A 20,983-nucleotide genomic window follows, 5' to 3' on the forward strand; every position below is an offset into this window, starting at 1 on the left:
TTCCTCCTCCTCCTGTCCCCTTCCTCCTTCTCTTCCTTTCTTCTCTTCTTCTTCCTCCTTTTTCTGGTTTTGATTTGTTGCCATTTGCTTTTAATTGGGATTGACCCACGATATGTATTAAGTCAACATAACAAGACGGTGAGTACCTTACCCTGAATTTTGAAAACCCATTGGCTATTAGCAAACAATAGAAGAGAGGAAACCAAAGCCACATGTTCCAGGGATGTGCAATAAAGTCACAAGTTTTAAAATGTAATTGTAGGCAATCCCTTCATTGATTGAATCATATGAATGGAGACTTTGAAGTTAAACCCCATGGTTTATTTTGAGGAATAAAGGGTTAAGCTTTAATGGAATTTAAAGCTTATCCATAATATGGAAATTGAGAACAAGGGTATTTTCAACCATTTAAAAGAACACTTTCCTGAAAAGCTGTTTGGGTACCTCCCATTGTATTATATCATATACACAGCTAACTGCATAAATCTCTTTAAGCAGGATTTCATTTTTCCTCTTCAAGAAGTTATGTAGACAATAAATAGAACAGATTGGACTTGTCTAGCAGGCATCAGGTAAAAAAAACTGAAATTATTTTTAAACTTCTTTGCTAATGTTCAATGTCATGCTCTTGAAGCCATTATGATTTTTTAAGTTGTTGGTATTCGTTCCTGTAAAATATAAAACATATGAATATTTTTAGAGAGTTTATAGATCCATGGTTTTTCTTTTTTCTCAGCAAATAAGAGAGATGGATATACAAGCAAATGTCCTAATGACTAGAAGCAGAAGGAGAGAAAAAGTAAGATAAAGAGAAGTGGGGAGACTATATGAAGAAAAGAGCTGACAGTACAGATGCTTTAACCCATGAATCTTTTATTTTTTTCATATACACCTTGTTATTGAAAATGAATGGCATGAACTTATGTTACCCGAAAACAGTATGGAATGTGAAACCAGAGGGAGAATTTGCAAATATGTCTTTCTTAAAGAGGATTCTCTTCTCTTACTGGAAATATTATTTAAACACCTACCTACTGCTGACTATCAAATTCAAATGTGTTTTTTATGAACATCTTCACAACCCACCTCAACAAACAGATTCAAGAAAGAATTAAAGGAAAGAATGTGTCTAAGTTTCTCTCCATTAATGAAGGGGAAAGTCAGGCTTTTGTTATTTTTCCAGGGAAGTATAATTCATGTCACTGGAGGAAACTACTGCTAACAGTGTATTTCATTCTTTTCCTCATTCTCTCTTTCTCTCTCTCTCTTTCTCTCTTACACACACACACACACACACACACACACACACACGTCGCACCATCTAAATAGAATTAATTCCTTACTTTGATTTTCACATTCATTCATTTTTTCCCCCTTATGAACAGTAGTCCAGCACCTCCTACCTAGCAAGAAATTCTGATCTGAGAATTGAGGATACCATACTGAAGGAAACATGACTATCACACTCAAGATTTCCTAAGCTTTTTGTAAACAGGGATATAGTATGTTTGGGTGTATGTATGCCTGTGATTATCATCTGCATAGAATAGTTTTTTGCACATAAATGTTCCTTGGTAACTACTAGTGAATTGTTTGTTTCATTGATTTTATTTATTCATTTATTATATGTTTTTTTCCAGGGAAAAGGTTAGTGATTATAAAACAAAATACTTTGGAGATATTCTTATCCTTAGTAAAAATTCTCAAAATTAAATATTATACCATATATATTTTCTTATTAATTTAATAAATACATATTGAGCCACTATTATGTGTTAAACACTTACACTTTATAGACTATGATAAAGAACATTTGTGCCCATGCACACCACAGACACGGTTCTCGGTTCCCTGGAGAAGATGTTATGCTTGATGATTCCATTTTCCTTTCTGAATGCAAACTAAGAATAACATAGTGTGCAGTAGTAATGAATAACCCTGTCAAAGGGCCAAAGAACAATGATGTTAGGTGCGTAAGTATTTTAAGCAGCTGCCAAATACTAGAAAATGTACCCAGCAATTGATTGATCACTTTGTGAAAACAAAAACAAACAAAACCAAAAGTTAAAATAAGGGAAAAAGGTTTTTGCACCTTCAGATATTACCTATCTGAATCTACTCATTATATGCTCCCTTGCTTACAATTGTAGTGTGGTTATATTTAAGGTTTTACTTATTGCTTTTGGCTTATTTCCCCACTGACAGGTTAATATTGATTCAGAACATGTTAATCTCAATGAATATATTTCATTTCCTTTTTTTCTCTTTTTATAGACAAAATTTGACACCATGTAACAAAAATACTCTTTCCTCCCTCAAAATCTAGGAACAACAGGAGACAGATGGGGGCTAGCCCCTAAAAAATTGTATCAATCAATGCACAGCCATGTAAGAAAACTACATTTAGTCAAGCTGCTGATCATAAGCAGGATTATCTCAGGGGCAATAGAATTTGGAAACAGACCATATCTTGGCTCTTACCAGTGACAGAGCGAATCCTTTGAGGCTCTGAGCTCCTGCTAAGTAATTTCCAATTAACTCATTACAATAAATGAATGTTTTTGTCTTTTTCATATAAGAGCTGAGGCCTTCATGTCATGGCTTCTGTTTACAAGCTCCTGGTTATTTCAGTCCCTTTGTTGGTGTCTTACCTTAGATTTCAAATCTAGCTGCATGTGTTAGACACATCATCAAATATTTTAAAAAATCAATTGGGAATTGCTAATAAATACTTTTAGCAACATAAAATAGCAATTATAAAATTATGTCAATTAAAATTACAGAAATCAAATTAAAAATTACTTTTAACACATTACAGAATTGAGGGTCGCCTGGGTGGCTCAGTCTGTTAAGCGTCCAACTTTGGCTCAAGTCTTGATCTCACAGTTCATGGTTCGAGCCCAGCATAGGACTGGTGCTGCCAGCTCTGAGCCTGGAGCTGGCTTCTGATTCTGTGTCTCCCTCTCTCTCTGCTGCTCCCCTCACCCCCCCAAAAATAAACATTAAAAAAAAAACACAAAAGGTTGAAATCTTTGATCTATAATTGTTCTTATATCAACAACAACAAAAAAAAGCCCCACAAATCCCCATATAAATAAATGCAATTTTAAAGCAGCAAAATTTCTTGTTCTTGCTATATGTCATTCCTGGGTCAGGAAAGGGCTCTGCTTAGCACCTCTGTACCTTCAGACCAGACCTAAGATGGCACAGAAACCATATACCTTTGCCAGCCGTGGCAACACACACACACACACAGAAACACAAACAAAACAAAACAAACAACAACAACAACAAAAAACAGAGGTCTTTGTTGTGGCTCTCAATGGCAAATGCTCTAGCTTGAAAAAGATACAGGTCACTTTGACTCAGAATGCATTCAGCATGAATGCATTCAATTGAATGCATTCAGCCCCAGCCAACCACAGGCCTTCAGAATTAGGTAGAAGTTTAAAAGTAACAAATATTTGATGAGTGACAATAATGCCGAAGTACACTGCCATTCCCTTCTTCTCTTTATTTTTCTCCATACTATGGTGTCATTTCTAAGTTATATCATTAATTTACTTTTTCTACTCACTGTCTATTACCCTCCCCTCCCCATTCCTTACCCAAAGGTAAACTCCATGAGGGACTAAGAAACAGCCATTGTCTACCTTGCTCACCACCATATCCCAGACACTTAGAACAAGATCTGGTATATTATAGTTGCTCATTAAAGACTTATTAGAAGAGTAAGCAATGTATTTTTAAAAATCTATCAAGTTCTTTTTTTATTTTTTTTATCTTATGAATAACCCAAATGCTAGCAAGTGTGAAATAGGGTGGATATTTGTATAAACAGCTTGCTAATCAGAAATTCAGATTCACACTTTCTGGAAATCAATTTGGCAATATGTAACAAGAATCTTAAAACATACAGATACTTTGTTAAAAGTGATTTCTCCTATAGGAATCTCTCCTAAAATAATAATCATAAATATGAAAAAAATTTTGGGAAAAAATGTTCATTTTAGAACCATTTAAATACGAAAGATTGAAAACTAATCTAAATTTCTAATGACAACATTATGGTCAAATAAATTTACTCTATCTATTTAAATATTTGCCACTCCATGATGAAAAAATACTCATAAAACAATGCATATGTGGCACAAGTTAATATATTTATATATACACTAGCTAAAGAAAAAATTAGGGAGAAATTTCTTGATCGTATGCAGACAGAGCTTCTGTTCCCACTGTAACTTCCAATTGCAAATACTTAGAATGGACTGATAAATTAATCAATCCATAATAGCAATAGAAAATAAGAGAAAGTAACATTAAAATCCCAACAGCTGAGGAAACTCTCAAAAAGAAAGCAGATAGGATCTGAATGAGGAAAGAAGCAGACCCCAAAACATGCACATATGTCAGCTTTCATAGAAGATGGAAACCATTCTGGGTATCCTCGAAGTATAGATGAAGCCTCATAAAAGAGCAGTGAGCCCTGCCTGACTGGAGAAGAAAAGCACACTGGTTTCTTTTCCTCTCCTTTCTGATTATTAAGCAATTAACAGCAGAATTATTTGATCCCAGACCACAGCAGGGTTTGCTCAAACAAGAATGTTAACTGAGATAAGTTAGGGGTCAACACCCTTCATGTTACAGCTGTTTCACAGTGGCACTCATCTCTGCAATTCCTGTAGGAATGTGGAGTTTGGTCACACATTGCGATACTGTTTTGATCAGGGCATGGGAAGTGGGAGGTTCCAGAAGCTTTTTTCCCCCCTTCCTAAAATAATACCTCTTCCCAGTAAACATGAATGTACTTAGCATCATAGCCTTGAGTTACATAATAAAAATAAAAGGACAGAATTATAAGCATAAAATGTTAAATATACAACAATAAAAAATAGTCCCACTATAAACTCTGGACTTGGGAAATAGACACAGAATGGATCTACAATCTGCTCGGCCCCACTGAGTTTGATGTGAGCCAAGACTCTGTTTATCACCTGACTTTCATAAGCCCCACTTTGACCTGTGCACTACTCTGGTATTTTTGTCATTTCAGTGCTGGTATTTAATGACTCCCCAAACTTCTGGACAAATCCATTTCTCTCATGCACAGTTACACTTGTAAATGACTTCAAGTCCCCCTGCTAAAGTCTTGGAGGAAGATTTACTTGTGGTTATGTTTCAGGAATTTTTTTTTTTTTACTTTTTAAAAAATATTTATTTATTTTTGAGAGAGAGAGACACAGATTGAACAGGGAGGGGCAGAGAGAGAGGGAGACACAGAATCCCAAGCAGACTCCAGGCTCTGAGCTGTCAGCACAGAGCCCGATGCGGGGCTCGAACTCACAAACCGGGAGATCATGACCTGAGCCCAAGTTGGATGCCTAACCAACTGAGCCATCCAGGAGGCCCACAGGAACATTTCTTAAAAGGACCTGGCCACGTCAAATAAGGGGCTCTGAGACCTAGAAAAGAGGCAGAAATTTCCACTTATAGTTACTTGAATCAAGCTCTGCCTATCTGACCTAAAATTTTACAACTTATGTAGACCAAGCGGTAGCTGAGTATGCTATTTTATTCTTAATTATACCATGATTGATTTTATCCTCAATGATACCACCATAACAGATGCTATGGGCCAGAATAGTCTGGTTGACGCTTTCTTCCTGTGGCTTATTATGGTAAGTGCAGCCACCTTGTCTCTGACAGGTGGGTCTATGATGTTGCTTGGACACCACCATTCTGAGTCCCGCTCTTCTCGCAAACCATGGGAATCAAATTCTGCGGTGGCCTTTTCCCATTCTTATCGGGTTGCTCGCTAGGACTGCCATCATACAATACCATAGACTGGGTGGCTTACACAGCAGACATTTATTTCTCACAGTTCTAGAGCCTGGAAGTCTAAGATCAAGGTGTTGGCAGCTTCGATTTCCCCTAATGAATCTCCATCGCTTATAAAGGTCTGCCTTTTTTCTGTGTTCTCACGAGGCATTTTCTCTGTATCTAGATCCCTGGTACCCCCTTTTTTTGTTGTTTTAATCTCTTCTTATAAGGACACCAGTCAGACTGGATTAGGGCCCACCCCAGTGGGTCTCATTTTAACTTAAGCGCCTCTTTAAAGGTCGTATCTTCAAATACAGTTACATTCTTAGATACTAGAGTAAGAGTTTCAACATTTGAATTTTGGGGGAATACTATGTGGCCCCGAACAATTATATTGGACATCTGAAAAAAACCAGCGTAGAGCTATTCTTAAAGGATGCTTGTTTTCCCTGTACCAATGCATTTCTTATGCACTAATAGTGCTTTGGACTATTTCTGAGGAATTTGGCTAAGGAATGCCTGAGATTTTGTACATACTAGGTCCATTCCAACATTCCCATTGTCCTGTGCTTCCAAAATCTTTCCTATATAATGTGCTACCAACGAGTCCAACTATTAATACCATTCCCAGGCACTTAAGCCAGCATATTCAATCCTTATTTTTGGGTAAGTGAACTTCATACTAATAAAAGCAGCCTGATCCAATTTTACATTTCCATCTAATAGCATTAGAACCCATTTTGCATATTTGCCAATAAAAATTGGCAAGATCTTGCAATTTCTTTGACTATAATTCTCTAATTTCATGGAAAACCTTATACTACTCCATCTAGGAAATTCTGTAATCCCACTCTCTCTATTAACCTGGAAATAAGAGTTATTCCTTTTGAACAATGCCTGGGTGAGTTTAACCAAATGAAATCTGGTTCCATCAGAAAGAAGTAAGAAGGATCTCTTCTCACAAGTAATATCATTTCAGGGCATTTGGAAGTTCAAAATCTCAGACCTTATTGTTTGTTCAAATGCCTTCATTCTATATCTCAGGGCTTTTTAAGTTTTCCCCTTATCTTATAGGTGAGGCTTGAAGCAAGTGATATTCGGTGCTGCAACTCTGCAACATTTACAGTCTGGACTTGGAGCCACTGTCAGCCAAGAGTACAGAAGATATGTCGTTTTTAAAATAATTCCATAGTCTTTGGATTCTCTACCAGTGCATTTTGGGAGAGTCAAAATTGTTGGTTTGACTTTTCTTTTGTGTAAAACCTTTCAGGGAAGTCAGAAAAGGCTAGCCCAGTCCACAGTAATCACCATGGTCACCAAAACAATCAAGAGCTATAGTTACTTGATCCCCCAATTCTCTCCAACTACAACTCATTCGATGATGGTGCTGTTATGAGTAAACAAGATGTCACCACATTCTGGACATTACTGGTGTCCCATTTACCCCACTGAATTATTTATCCATGTCTCCATCAACATGTGAAACCTATTTCCAGAATCCAATGGTGACTGTCAGTCCATGTAGACATTATTAATTTGCTTATTTTACAGCTGTAGACACAAAGGTCCAGAAAGCTTGAATATTTTGCCCCAAATCTCATACCTTCTAACTAGCAAATTGGGAAATGGAACCCAGAGAATCTGAAACCAGGCACTGTTCATAGGTCATTTGCATTTATACTCAGTTATGTCTATTATTTTTAAAACTTCACAAAATATAGCTTTATTCTAAGGTTTGCACTTGTGAATCTAAAATCAAAAGGGTCCTCTCTTTTATATAGCAAAGTAAAGACATATTTTGTTTTCACAGTTTAGAAAATATCTTTCAGATTCAGGTATGCTTTCTTTTTATCTTACATTTCAAAATGCTGCCTTTGTGGTTTAAGGGCCTACATAATATATAGATTCTTCCCTTTTTTTCCTTTACCACTATTTATCATTTTAGCTGTTTATCTGTAATTGTTCTTTCTCAAATCATATAATTTTCATATTTCATTTTAAGTACAGAGTACTTCCCAACTTAAATCTATTTCAGTGATTTACTTCTCTTTTAAGTATTCAAAGTGATTTTAAAAGCAGCTAAAAAAAACTGACTCAGTTTATTATTTTAAAACTTATCTTTGCATTGCTAGGTTTGAAATCTGTTTTATATAGTAACTTATCACCCTGCAGTTTGAATTTTGTGTCAGGAATCATCTGTTAGATCACCCAGGGAACCTTTAATGCCGGGGAGAACAGCAGCAGAAGGGTCTGAAAGATCTGGAGATTACAGTGCACACACTCATAGGACTAGTTTAACAGAACTCCCCTCCCCACCCCACCCAACATCACTATCAATTTGAAAGCAAGACACGTTGCGAGTGGCTATGTGTATCATCCAAATGTTTGATGTGAGCAGTGAGCATTTTGTAGGAAACAGATTCTGACAGAAAAAAGAAAAAACAGGCACACAGCAAAACAAACTTAAAGTTCTCTATCTCTCAGCCTGGCTGACAAGGTATTTTCTTCTCCTGTTCCTTTCCTCTTTCTGTAAAGCTATTTGAAAACTTTTAATAGAGGTAAATAAAGGCTATTCCCTACCTTATTGCCCTCCTTTTTTAAGATACCAAAACATCATGTGAGATAGCATCTTGTTTTCACATTGAGGACACACAGAAGGATTTGGGCAGCCAAGTCTTTTGTCTTGGCTGTTCTGATCCAAATCTTCTGCATAAATGTACCTTCAAAAAGAAGACTAGAAGCCCTTCCAGAAACAAGATACATGGAGATGAGGATGTCCAAAATGTAATAGTACAGAAATAGGGCACTCACCTGTTTCTGTGCGTGTTTTGCTGAGTTGCCCATTCCAGAATACACTTCATTTGTTTTGCCAATTTGTAGATTTGTTATTTTGTTTACTGTGCTTCTAGCATTTTGATTACATTACTGGAAACTCAAAACTCCTTTGACTCTTGTGGTGTCTTCCAATCCTTTTGACATGATTCACTTTAAAATCACATTCGACTTCTCATCTATTAGGCTACATCAGAGGGTAGAAATGACCAACCCTTAGTTTCCAGCTTACTAAGTGACTCCATGCTCCCACAACCCTGCCAGCCTCTTTGTTATTTATGCATATACACATATGGAAAAGAGCTAAGGTTCGCTCGCTTTTGTTGCTTTAGTTCAGATCGAAGTGAACAGGATGGGTGACATGGCCGATCAAGTGGTCTGCCACAGTATCTTCCACTTGCTCCAGTCTTTTTCTTCCTCTCTCACTCCTCTCCTTCTGGGAAAACAACCTCTTTCCACCCCATGTAGAACCATCCTGGTTTGACACCAACCAGCCATCATACTCAGCAGGTCTCTCTCGTCTCATCTCCTTAACCAACCTCATAAAGCCACTTTCTTGATAAATGGAGTCTTTCCTGAAAGAAAATCCTCATGTCATCTGTACAAAGAACAAAATCTTTCCATTCTGTTATAGTTGGGTCTATAAAGACTAAGTAGGGGCGCCTGGGTGGCTCAGTTGGTTGGGCGTCCGACTTCGGCTCAGGTCACGGTCTCTTGGTCCGTGAGTTCGAGCCCCGCGTCGGGCTCTGGGCTGATGGCTCAGAGCCTGAAGCCTGCTTCCGATTCTGTGTCTCCCTCTCTCTCTGCTCCTCCCCCGTTCATGCTCTGTCTCTCTCTGTCTCAAAAATAAATAAACGTTAAAAAAATTTTTTTAAAAAAAGACTAAGTAAGAAGTGGCACTTTCAAAGGGGAAACTTGTTGCAACTAGAATAAGCGATTATTTGATTAAAAGTGGCACTTGTCATGGGTAAGACCATACATGAATATAACAATATTCATGTTTCATGGACTATCAAAAATAACAGGTCCCAAATAAAGCTATGGATTTTTATTCAAGCTCTTCTTCTTACCACCCTTTTCTTCTTTGTCTTCTCTGCCTCGATTAATGGTAACACTACCATACAGTTGCTTTCACCCTCACACTCTTTACATTCAATAAATCAGCTTGTCTTGTCAGCTTTACCATGAACATATAGCCTTCACCTAATAATTTCTCAACATCACCATTGTGACAAATTTGGCACAAAGCATGCTCATTTCTCACCTGGACTATGGCAATAGCATCCAAACTTATAGCCAGACACGTCTTCCAAATATAAATCAGACTATACCATCTTTTAGTTGAAATTCTTCTAATGTTTTTTTTTCATTGTAATTAGAATAAAACCTAACTTCATACCATGGCTAATAAAATTCAATGTTTCCAATTATCTCAATTCATGTCTCACAGAGTCTCCTCTTGTTAACTAGCCTCCAGTCAACCATTGAACATGTAGGCTCAGGTTCAACCTCAGAGCCTTTGCACTCATGTTCTCTCTGCATGCAGTATCATTTCCCCAGATCTTCAAATATTGGACTCAGTACCAATGTCATCTCAGAGATTTCTGACCACTGAAAGTGACATATCGCTGCCTTCTCCCCATTATATTTTATGCTTTGTAGAGAAATTTTCTTTTTTTTTTTTTTAATTTTTTTTAACGTTTATTTATTTTTGAGACAGAGAGAGACAGAGCATGAACAGGGGAGGGGCAGAGAGAGAGGGAGACACAGAATCGAAAGCAGGCTCCAGGCTCTGAGCCATCAGCCCAGAGCCGGACGCGGGGCTCGAACTCACGGACCGTGAGATCATGACCTGAGCCCAAGTCGGACGCTTAACCGACTGAGCCACCCAGGCGCCCCTGTAGAGAAATTTTCATTACAGAATTATAATTTTCTTCACTTAGTTGTTAAGTACCCATTTTCCTTGGCTAGAATTTAAGTGATGAAATTAGAGACTTTTTTCTCTTGTGGCATAACAGTGCTTGAAACTTAATAGACAAATAATAAACCTTTGAGAAATAAAGAAATGAATGACCAAACAAGCATGCAAAGAGTTACAAGATGTTAGTCATTCAAGCAGAATAACTTGTCAATGGAAGAAGCACTGATATATTTAAAAGAAGAAAAAAATTGAGAGAACCATCATAGGATTTGACCAAAATATTATAGAAAACAAATATTGGTCATGTTGATTCTGCTTTCCAACTCTGCTTATCATTCAATTATATCATCTCTCTAATCTTGTCGTTATTTGCTTGTGACATAGAACATTACCTTATAAACTGTTTTAAGTATTTATATAAGAAAGAGGTTTCAATAATTTTGGATAAATTATATATATCTCTGGTAGCGAAAATTGGAGGAAACTGAGTCAAGTCTATGCAAATAAAGCTGGAAAGGACAAGTGAAAACAGCAATTTCAATAAAGTCTCTGGAAGCAGTCATTTAGGGCATTTTTCTGATGAACAGCTGAGAATCATCTAAACTTAGTTTTATTTGTGCAGACACATCAAAGAATGGTTCATTTAAACCCTGCTAACGCATATAGATATTTATAGTTCTTTTTTTATACAAAGAAGAATGTTGTGCAGCTATTAATGTTCGTTGAACCAAAGAGCAGGGTGTATTTTGTGTCAACTTGACCAGTTAAAATAGCGCAGTAATGAGTGATTATCAGTTAGCTAAAATAAAGTTTACTTAGGGATAATAAAATAAACTTCGATATTGATGAGGAGGCTTTGAAAAAGGAAATTCTCTGTAAACATGTGTACTCAATGGACCATCAATAACTATGGCCTTCTTGCTTCATTTATCCTGATCTTATCCTAAGTAAAGAGGCTAAAAATAAAGATCAGATGCCTAGAGAAAAGTGTAAACAGCATGTCATTCTAATAAACCTCTTTACAGATCTCATTTTTAAAGCCTAAACATCTACTTGCCATTTGGTTTTTGTCTCAAGTATATTTATATTCTGTATGCATCTCTAAGCAATTTTCTCACGAGTATTTTTTTAGATTGCTGACAAAAATCTCTATTTCCTATACTTAGGACAATTCAATATGGAAGTGATGAAAAAAATTGTACCTGAACTTTAGAAACTGAAGATTTATTTTAGACTAATATATTCAGTTGCACCCACAATTGTTTGATGGGAATTTAAAGTGATACTGATTAGAATTCTACTGTTTATTTTATCATATGGCTTTCTCAGAATGACATAACTTAATTTGAAGTTTTACGTAGTTTGAATAAGAAATATAGGAATATGTAAATATAGCAACATTAAGTGATATTCTGCCCATGAGCCCTATGAAAATTCATTCAAAATGAGACAATATTAATGAAATAATCTAGACAATATAGATAGTAATTATGTAAATGATAATGGTTGCGATGTAAATTATTTCATATGTGGATGAACACTGAAAAAATTTTAAAGTGAGAATGTTTTTACTGGGTATGGAGGAGACTTTTAATTTAAGAAGAAGTTACATAACATAAAAATTCAGTATACATATTGGTCATAAAAGCATGTGAAAAAATTGTAAAACACCAAGTTAGACAAATGGGATTGTTTGAAATTCAAAATAAAAAATGATATAGAGAAACTAATAAAATATAATTAATATAGAAGTGAAAATGTCAGGGCACTTTGGATAAGAAAACTTGAAAAATGTCAGCAATATATAATTACGAATTTAAAAAGTATACAGATTCAGTTACAAAATTTACAGGAAAATCAAAGAAGCAGCTAAAGAAAATATAATCAGGCATTAGATGTGAAAGCACCGACCATAACACTTGCCTGGGTCAGCATATTTCCTTATTCCTCCTTTATTTCTAGAAGTAGTGATCTGATGACCAGAAGAAAACCAAAGCAAAATGTCAAGAGAATTTGGGTTTGACAGTTGGATAACTCAGTTTGGACAACTCGGTAGATGCTGTTATTATCATGCACGTGCTACAAAGGAGAAGCTTGCTTGGCTCTGAGGATAGTGACTCCCATTTTGAATTTGAGATGCTGAAAGACATCTGATTTGAAGCCAAGCAGGTAGATGCAAGGTACTCAGGAAAAAGACCCAGGATACAGATGTTACAGAAAACTAGTCTGGATCACCCAGCAGAAGAACCAAGCGGCACTCGGAGATCTTGGAAGGGAGGAAAGAGGTTTATTTTACAACCTTGGGCCTAGAGATCATTCTCCAGAGATCTGAGCCCAGAGCATCAACAGAGGGTACAATTTATAGTCTGTTACTTCCGCATTCCTAATTAGTAGTAATTTGGTGCCTGAGGCAAGCAGGGTGGGAACAAGAACCCAGAAGGGAAGGCTTCGGGCAGGGACTGAAATTCCCTTATCAATCCTGTGGGACACTATGTAACAGATTTTTCCCTGACATAATCACAAGAAATACTAATACTACCTAAGGTGTTCTGATTTATTATAAGACAGAAATTCTGTAGAATTGGCAATCAAAACTGCAGAGGTGATCATTGAAGACATAAGAGTGGAGAAACTCTCTGAGACAGAAAATGCAAAAAAAAAAAAAAAAAAAAGAATGTCCAAAAGGCAAGAGGCCTGAGATCTATCAAGCTTTCACAACTAGAGTATTATTGTGAAAATGAATAAGAGATACGGACGGAGATGACCAAGAAAAGACCGTGCTAGGCCAACATGTGGAGGATGAGCCCAGTAGGACAGGGTGTGCAGGAAGCCCTACAGCATCAGCCAGGGAGCCACGTGAATACAGTGCGCAGTCGGTGTGATGTATGAACCCAGTACGGCTTAGGAGGTTCCCAGTTCTAAGGATGGTGATGCATGAACGCCAGCAGGGCTGTAGGAGTTTCAAGGATGGTGATGGCACGCGCATTTCTGACTACAGGGCACAAGCTGGGTAGCAATCCTTGAGCTAATGTAGTGGACAACGTGGACTTACTGTTAGCACAGCATCTGTGCTGCAGAGAGACAGTGATGGATCAGAAGGTGTGTGTCAGCGGAGAAATGCCTACGAAGGAAATTTCAGAGTGAAGACGTAAAATAGACCAGGATAGAATCATTTCCAGCAAGTGGTGATGCTCATTTATCTTAATGTGCCAGGGGGGAAGGGAGTGGATAGCAAGGATTCCCTGTTATGCAAGTCACATTGTTCTATCCCTTCGCCCGAAGCAGCCTTCACTAACCGGTAATGGTTTCCTTGCATTCTAAGTCCAGACAAACCCCCGGAATCTTTCTCCACCTAATGAGTGGTTCAAGCAATTTGTTTATCAAAGGCAGTTTGCCCACAAAATGATACATCCTGTCATTCATAGTTTGACTTTAAAGAAGGATACAATAACACAATAAAAAGAGGTCTGATCTATTGCTAATACTGATATTTATATTAGAAAAGTTACAGAGGGACAGATGTGCAGAGAACGAAGTTGAGATCTGAAATAATACAGAAAGTAGGAAATTAATAGAGGTAAGAGGAAAGCAATATTCATAATGATTTAAAGCATATGTTTGGGGGCTCCTGGGTGGCTCAGTCGGTTAAGCATCCGGCTTCGGCTCAGGTCATGATCTCACAGCTTGTGAGTTCGAGCCCCGCGTTGTGCTCTGTGCTGACAGCTCAGGGCCTAGAGCCTGTTTCCCATTCTGTGTCTCCCTCTTTCTCTCTCCTCCCCTGCTCATGCTCTGTCTCTCTCTTCTCAAAAATAAATAAACGTTAAAAAAAGTTTTTTTAAAAGCCTATCTTTGCCCTCCTAGGCATTTGTTAGCATTGGCTTAAGGAAAATGAGCATTTTAGCAATGGATTGGAAATTATGAATTGCTGAATTTATCAAATTATGATGTGCTTGGTTTCTATAACAGTGTACTCCCTTTGTAATGTGACAGATCACAGTTCACTATCTAAGTAACTATGTGGGTTTATGGTTGCTCATTGCGTATGTACAAATATCAGGAACCATATTTTAGAACACTTCAAATTTTCAAGGAACTTTGAACTCAAAGGTGTCCTGACAACATTTGGAACAAGAACACAAAACTGGCATTTTCTTTGAAAAAGGTACATCTCAAGGTCACTTTTAACATGATCAGTGGGAAAAATCAAAGTGAAATCCCTTAAATCTCCCCTTTTTAAACTAAAGAGGTTTTCTTTGTATGCTTAAGCTTGTTAATTGCATATGTAAGCCTTTTTCCCTGAAGTCCTTAATTATAATACAGGCTTTAGTTCAATTTCATCTCATAAGAACTTTTCTGAGACAATAGCCATACAATAATTTGGTTTTATTATTAAAATAATTACAGCAATATATCAAATGCTATCAAATTACCTAACAAAAATGTAAAGATTAGTTGCAGATGATTAAAAAGAAAGATGGTTTCTGAAAAGAAAACATGACTATAAACTAGTCTTGGAGAGAAAAGGCAATATCCCAGCCACCCAGTGCCTAATAATGGTTTGACACTTACATGTGAGAAGTAAAGAAAATAGGATGAAATAATGAATTGATAAGAAAAATATGCAAGTCAGCTACAAAAATCAAAAAATGAAAGAAGCTTCAGTGTTTTAGTCATTGTAAGATACTGGAAAGGTAATTCTGTATGCAATTTTATTTCTGTATCACTTTAGAAGAATAAAAGTAAAAGAAAATGACTGGATTTATTATTGCATTTAAATTGGACCTGTGCTACACCTAACAAAAAAAATTGAATAAGATATAGAAACTGGCTAGCCAGAGGGAGAACAAAAGAGACAGAAGTCGTATTTCTCAGGTAAGTAAACTTTTCCTAACCCCAAACACAACATTTATCACTAGAGGCAACAGGGATACTGTCGGGCAACATGACACAAAAGCTGTAAATTTCTAAAATTCCAAGGAGAATTTTCTCTAAATCATTCTGTCTGAGAAAAATCTCCACTTAATGTTATGTATTTATGAGAAAATCAGTTGCTAAGAAATAGAAGAGAAAGAAACTGATAGTAGAAAACCATGGTATCTCCTCAAGATGCCTGGTGAAATTTCAGTTTTTATTTAATTTCTAAATCTTTAACTGTATATATATTTGAATCCAGATAATATTTAGTGGGAAATAGTCATGACATTTCATGGTAACAATGTTACAATTGAAAATTGTACTTCTCAATATATTCTCTCTCTTTATAATTTCTATTTGAAATTGCATCTTTTATAATGTTAGTATTTTAGCCTCTGCTTTCCTTTAGAATGCATTTCATTTTCAAACACTCCCCACATTTCTTTTACATTTTCTGTGTATATTTTGTTTACAGTTGAATTCATTATGAATCTGGTCTGCAAATTTTGATGCTTAATATTTATTCACTTAAAAAGAATATATTTTTTTCTTCTGTGCCAACCACTCTTCTACTAACTGGGGATACAACCATGCATAAAAGAGTCCTTGCCCTCATGGAGTTTATCTTCTAGTGGCAAGAAGCTGACAATAAAGAAACAATACATCTGTGTTATGTAAAGCAGGGCAGAGAAAAAGTGTGCATCTCAGATAGGTGGCATTTGCACAGTCTCAAAGGAGGTAAATAAACTAGCTTTCTGAGTATTTGCTGAAAGAATATTCTAGGCCAAGGTCACAAAGTGTTCTCAAGTTGTCCTGTGTTTACACAACCAAAGAGTCCATAATGGGGAGAAGAGAACAACTAAGGGGAAAAGCAGTAGGGGAGGTCAGAAAAGTCATGGAGTCCAGGGTCATGTAGAACTGTATACTTCATGCTGAAAAAACTTAATGGCTTTCTCGGGGTAAGACAAACACCCCAAGACAGAGAAATGGGATATATTAGCACATTAAAGGATTATTTGGACTGCCACATGCAGGGACATTTTTGTGCAGGGTCAGGGGCAGTGAGGTCATTTAAGAAGTTATTTACATTAATCCAGGTGAGATGGATGGTAAATTGAACCAAAGGGTTAGCAGAGAAGATGGTAAGAAATGATTGAAATCTGGATCTACTTTGAAAGAAGAGTTGGCAGAATTTGATAATAAATGAATATCATGTGGAAAAAGAAAGACTGAGGCTGGGCAATTGAAGCAATGATTCTATTGAATGAAATAAGGGAGTTAGGGAAAGAAATGTTGAGAAACAACTAATATTTCTATGTCTCTACAAGGATTAAAAATGGGCGGAGGAACTGAACAGATATTTCCCAAAGAAGACATCCAAATGGCCAACAGGTACATGAAAAGATGCTTAACATCACTAGTCACTAGAGACCTCAATGAGATATCACTTCCTACCTGTTAGGATGGTTATCATTATGAAGACAAGAGATAACAAGTGTTGACAAGGGAGTGGAGAAAAAAGAATCCTTGAGCACTGTTGGTGGGAATGTAAATTGATTCAGCCACTATGGAAAACTATGGATTCCTCAAAAAAATCAAAATAAAACTACCATATAATCCAGCAATCCAACTTCTGGGAATATAGACAAAGAAAATGGAACAAAATATTGAAAAGATACCCGTGGGGCACCTGGGTGGCTCAGTCGGTTAAGTGTCTGACTTCAGCTCAGGTCATGATCTCACAGTCTGTGAGTTTGAGCCCCACGTCAGGCTCTGTGCTGACATCACAGAGCCTGGAGCCTACTTCGGATTCTGTGTCTCCCTGTCTCTCTGCCCCTCCCCTGCTCATGCTCTGTGTCTCTCTGTCTCAAAAATAAATAAAAACATTAAAAAAATTAAAAAGAGAAAAGATATCTGCCCTCCTATGTTTATAGGATTCATATGTTTACATGATTCATAATAGCTAAGATGTGGAAACAACCTAAGTGTCTGTCCATAGATGAATGAGTAAAGAATATGTATATAAAGAATACACACACACACACACACACACACACACACACACACATCTTCCTTGACTTATGATGGGGTTTCATCCCCAAAACCCCATCATAAATTGAAAATAGCAAAGTTGTAAATGTATTTAGCACCTCTAACCTACCAAACATCACAGATTAGTGAGTCTACCTTAAATGTGCTCTGAACACTTACATTAGCTTAAAATTGGGCAAAATTATGTAATTCAAAGCCTATTTTGTAATAAAGTGTGGATATCTCATGTAATTTATTAAGTACTATGCTGAAAGTGAAAATAATGGAATGTTTTTATGCATACAGAATGGTTATTAGTGTATCAGTTGTTTACATTTGTGATCATGTAGCTGACTGGGAGCTGCTCAGCACCACAGGAGAGTATCATACAGCATATCTCTAGTCTAGGAAAAAAAATATCAAAATTCAAAGTACAGTTTCTTCTCAATGCATATCACTTTCTCACCATTGTAAAGTTTAAAAATCATTAAGTCGAACCATCATAAATTAGGAACTGACTGTGTAGATAACGGAGTATTATCAAGCTGTGAAAAAGAAGGAACTGTCATTTGCGACAACATGGATGGACTTTGAGGGCAATATACTCAGTGAAGTAAGGCAGACAGGGGAGATAAATACTATGTGATATCACTCACATGTGGACTCTAAAAATCTGAACTCAAAGAAGTAGAGAGTAGAATGGTGGTTACCAGGTGCTGGGGGTGGGGAAATTGGGGAGAAGTTGTTAAAGAATATAATTTTTTTAGTTATAAGATGCATAAATTCTGGATATCTAATATACAGCATAGTTGTTATTGTCAGCAATATTGTATTATACACTTCAGTTCCTAGAAGACCAGATGTAAAATACTCTCACCACAAGAAAGAAATGATAATTACGTGACATGATAGAGGTGTTAGCTAATGTTGCAGTGGAAATCATATTGCCATATAGAAATCTATCAAATCAACACATCAGACATTTTAAACTTATACAACGCTATGTGTCAATTATATCTCAATAAAAATACGCAAATCAAAATTTTTAAATAGAAGCTTATAGAGTCTCCTCTTTGTCTACAGGATTCTCAGAAAGATTTGACTTGAATGAAAGATTTGACTTTCATTCATCATGCCAGATACTTATCAGGTTTTCTTCCCCTGTCAATTCATATCTTTAGTTCTATTCAATTTTCTTAAAATATTTTATTGATGATTTTCTCAGGTCTGTTTTCCTTTAAAGTCATTATAGAACTCATATTATTTGGCTATTGCCCTCGTCAGCCAGTTTCCTAATTTTCTTTTCTATTATGCAACTCCATTGCTTTGCTTTATTTCTTGTGAGTTCCCCTCAAATTTACCTTCCAAGCATTCTGTTTTCACTTCTTCTTTCTTTGTTGCAATTTCCAAAAGTTAATTTTTGTTCTTAAATCTTTCTTTCTTATTACATTCTGTGCTTGCTTAAATAATGCAATATCTTTATTTATTTACCTAAAGCTGTAATGCAAATCGTTTTTGAAGTTTTCTTGTCCTACAAAAAGAGCTCTGTTCTCTCAAAGTTTCTTTAACTTATTTATTTTGTTCTCTCTTTTCCTTATTAGAGATTTTCCTCAGATATCTGGTAATTTTCATTGTCTGCTAATGCTTTATATATATATACATATATATGCATATATATACATATATATATGTATATATATATATATATATATATATATATAAAGGTGATTGGAAGTTGTCTGCTAATCCTTAATACACACACACACACATAAAAGGTGATGGGAAGTTTTCAGCATGTTGTTAGGTCATTGAAATTAACTACATGATGACTTCGTGGGGCATTTTGACAAAGAATCTCCGTATTAGTAGGGAAATTGAGAATCTAATCTTCAAAGAGATTTATAGCACTCCTTACGTATTCCATGTGCCCTTCATCTTTAAATCCAAGGCAACCATTGGCGCCAGTCCCTGAGTATTCTGAGAATTCTCTTGTATTTCAAGCTGGTTTTCTATTTTCCCCACTATTGTTTATGGCTAAACTTCTATTTAATCTTTAAGGCAGTTACCACAAAACACACTTGCTCTGTGATAATTAACTTCCTCCAAAAATGTTTTCATTCTTGTTTTTGGGTAATTGTGGTTTTATGCTTTCAAAAAATTGCCTTGTCAGTAGTTTTAAGCTATAGGTCTTCGAAGTGGAGAATATAAGAGTAAGGTTGCCATTTTTAATGGGAACTCTTTGACAAAGTCTACTTACAGATGGCTAAACTTACTCATTTTTAACACATTATTTAATTTGTCTTTCTTAAAATGATGAAGTCAAAAATGAAATTGCAATCTCAAGATTCTCACATTTTACTCTCTCCCATATTGTTCTAACTTACTTGGTGAATGTTGTTGGTAAGTAAAATATAAGATTTGATATGAGGATTATTGCAGCAATACTGTTATTTATTTTCACAAACAGTCCTACATGAAATATTTGGATATTTGATTTCAACTGATTTTTGCTTCATTTTGAGTCCTTTAATAAGTGAGGCACACCCATTTTTTAACAGAGCTATCATCTAGTGGAAACCTATCTTCTAATTTTTTATAGAAATTAACATGTAGTATATTTCTTAGTTTTATATTCACATATAAAAGACTGGCTGAACATAAAATTATTGAGTCACCACAGTTTTTGATAGATCTCAACAGAGTCTCCACCACCCTATCATATTTAGCAATTATAGCAGAACAATCTGAGGGTGTCCAGGTTTTCTGTTTCATTTTGCTGTTTGTTGTAGCTTTAACTATTGCTGGAGGTTTGTTTGTTTGTTTTCTTTGTAGACAATATTGACCTAAGACCAGGGCACTAATAGTTCCCAGTATTTCAGTATAATAAAAATGATTTTTGAAAGTTCATTAATGGGTTGAGTTTATGGGAATTAGGAAAAAGAATTTATCTATCTAAACTAGTAATTTCTGCTGTCTCCTTCCATTCCCCACTACCAGCATAGGTGGGGTTAAGAGTACTTTAGTATGCGCAGAAGGAAACCAGAGAGAAGAAGTGGCTTTATTATTATTATTATTTTACTGCCTCAAATCACCCAAAACAGAAGTCTAGGCAGACTGGTACCATAAGTAACAATGCTCTCTCCAGCCATCCCCTCCCCGCCCCCATGTATTTTAGGAGGTACTTGGAAGTGTCGGGACAATTCATAGAAAAGTGAAATGAGGTGAGGTAAGGGCAGCGGGGAAGCCTAGATGACCTGGCCCCTTGAGGAACTGGACTTGTTTGCATCTGCCTGTCCAAACAGATCTCTGCCCAGATCAAGCCAGGGCAGGGCTTGCCTGCAGCAGAACACATTTCCTTTTGCCTCCATGGAGCAGGAAAATGCCCAGGGAATGAGCTACAGAGGTCAAACATTGGTCATAGCTTAATTTATGATTTCAAAATATTCAGACCCAGACCTACTC

The 20,983-nt window shown here is 36.3% G+C and overlaps 1 long non-coding RNA gene across 1 annotated transcript; it reads right to left on the reverse strand.

Annotated features, from left to right (window-relative positions):
- Positions 1-299: 299 nt before the first annotated feature.
- LOC125925518 (uncharacterized) lies at positions 300-17,370 on the reverse strand. Its single transcript, XR_007458854.1, has 4 exons — positions 17,170-17,370; positions 8,635-8,842; positions 1,788-1,938; positions 300-668 (listed from the first exon to the last, which is right to left on the reverse strand). It is a non-coding gene; the product is annotated as an uncharacterized LOC125925518 (long non-coding RNA).
- Positions 17,371-20,983: the final 3,613 nt, after the last annotated feature.

Source organism: Panthera uncia, chromosome F1 (genome assembly GCF_023721935.1).
Source record: "Panthera uncia isolate 11264 chromosome F1, Puncia_PCG_1.0, whole genome shotgun sequence".
Classification (NCBI taxonomy): Eukaryota; Metazoa; Chordata; class Mammalia; order Carnivora; family Felidae; genus Panthera; species Panthera uncia.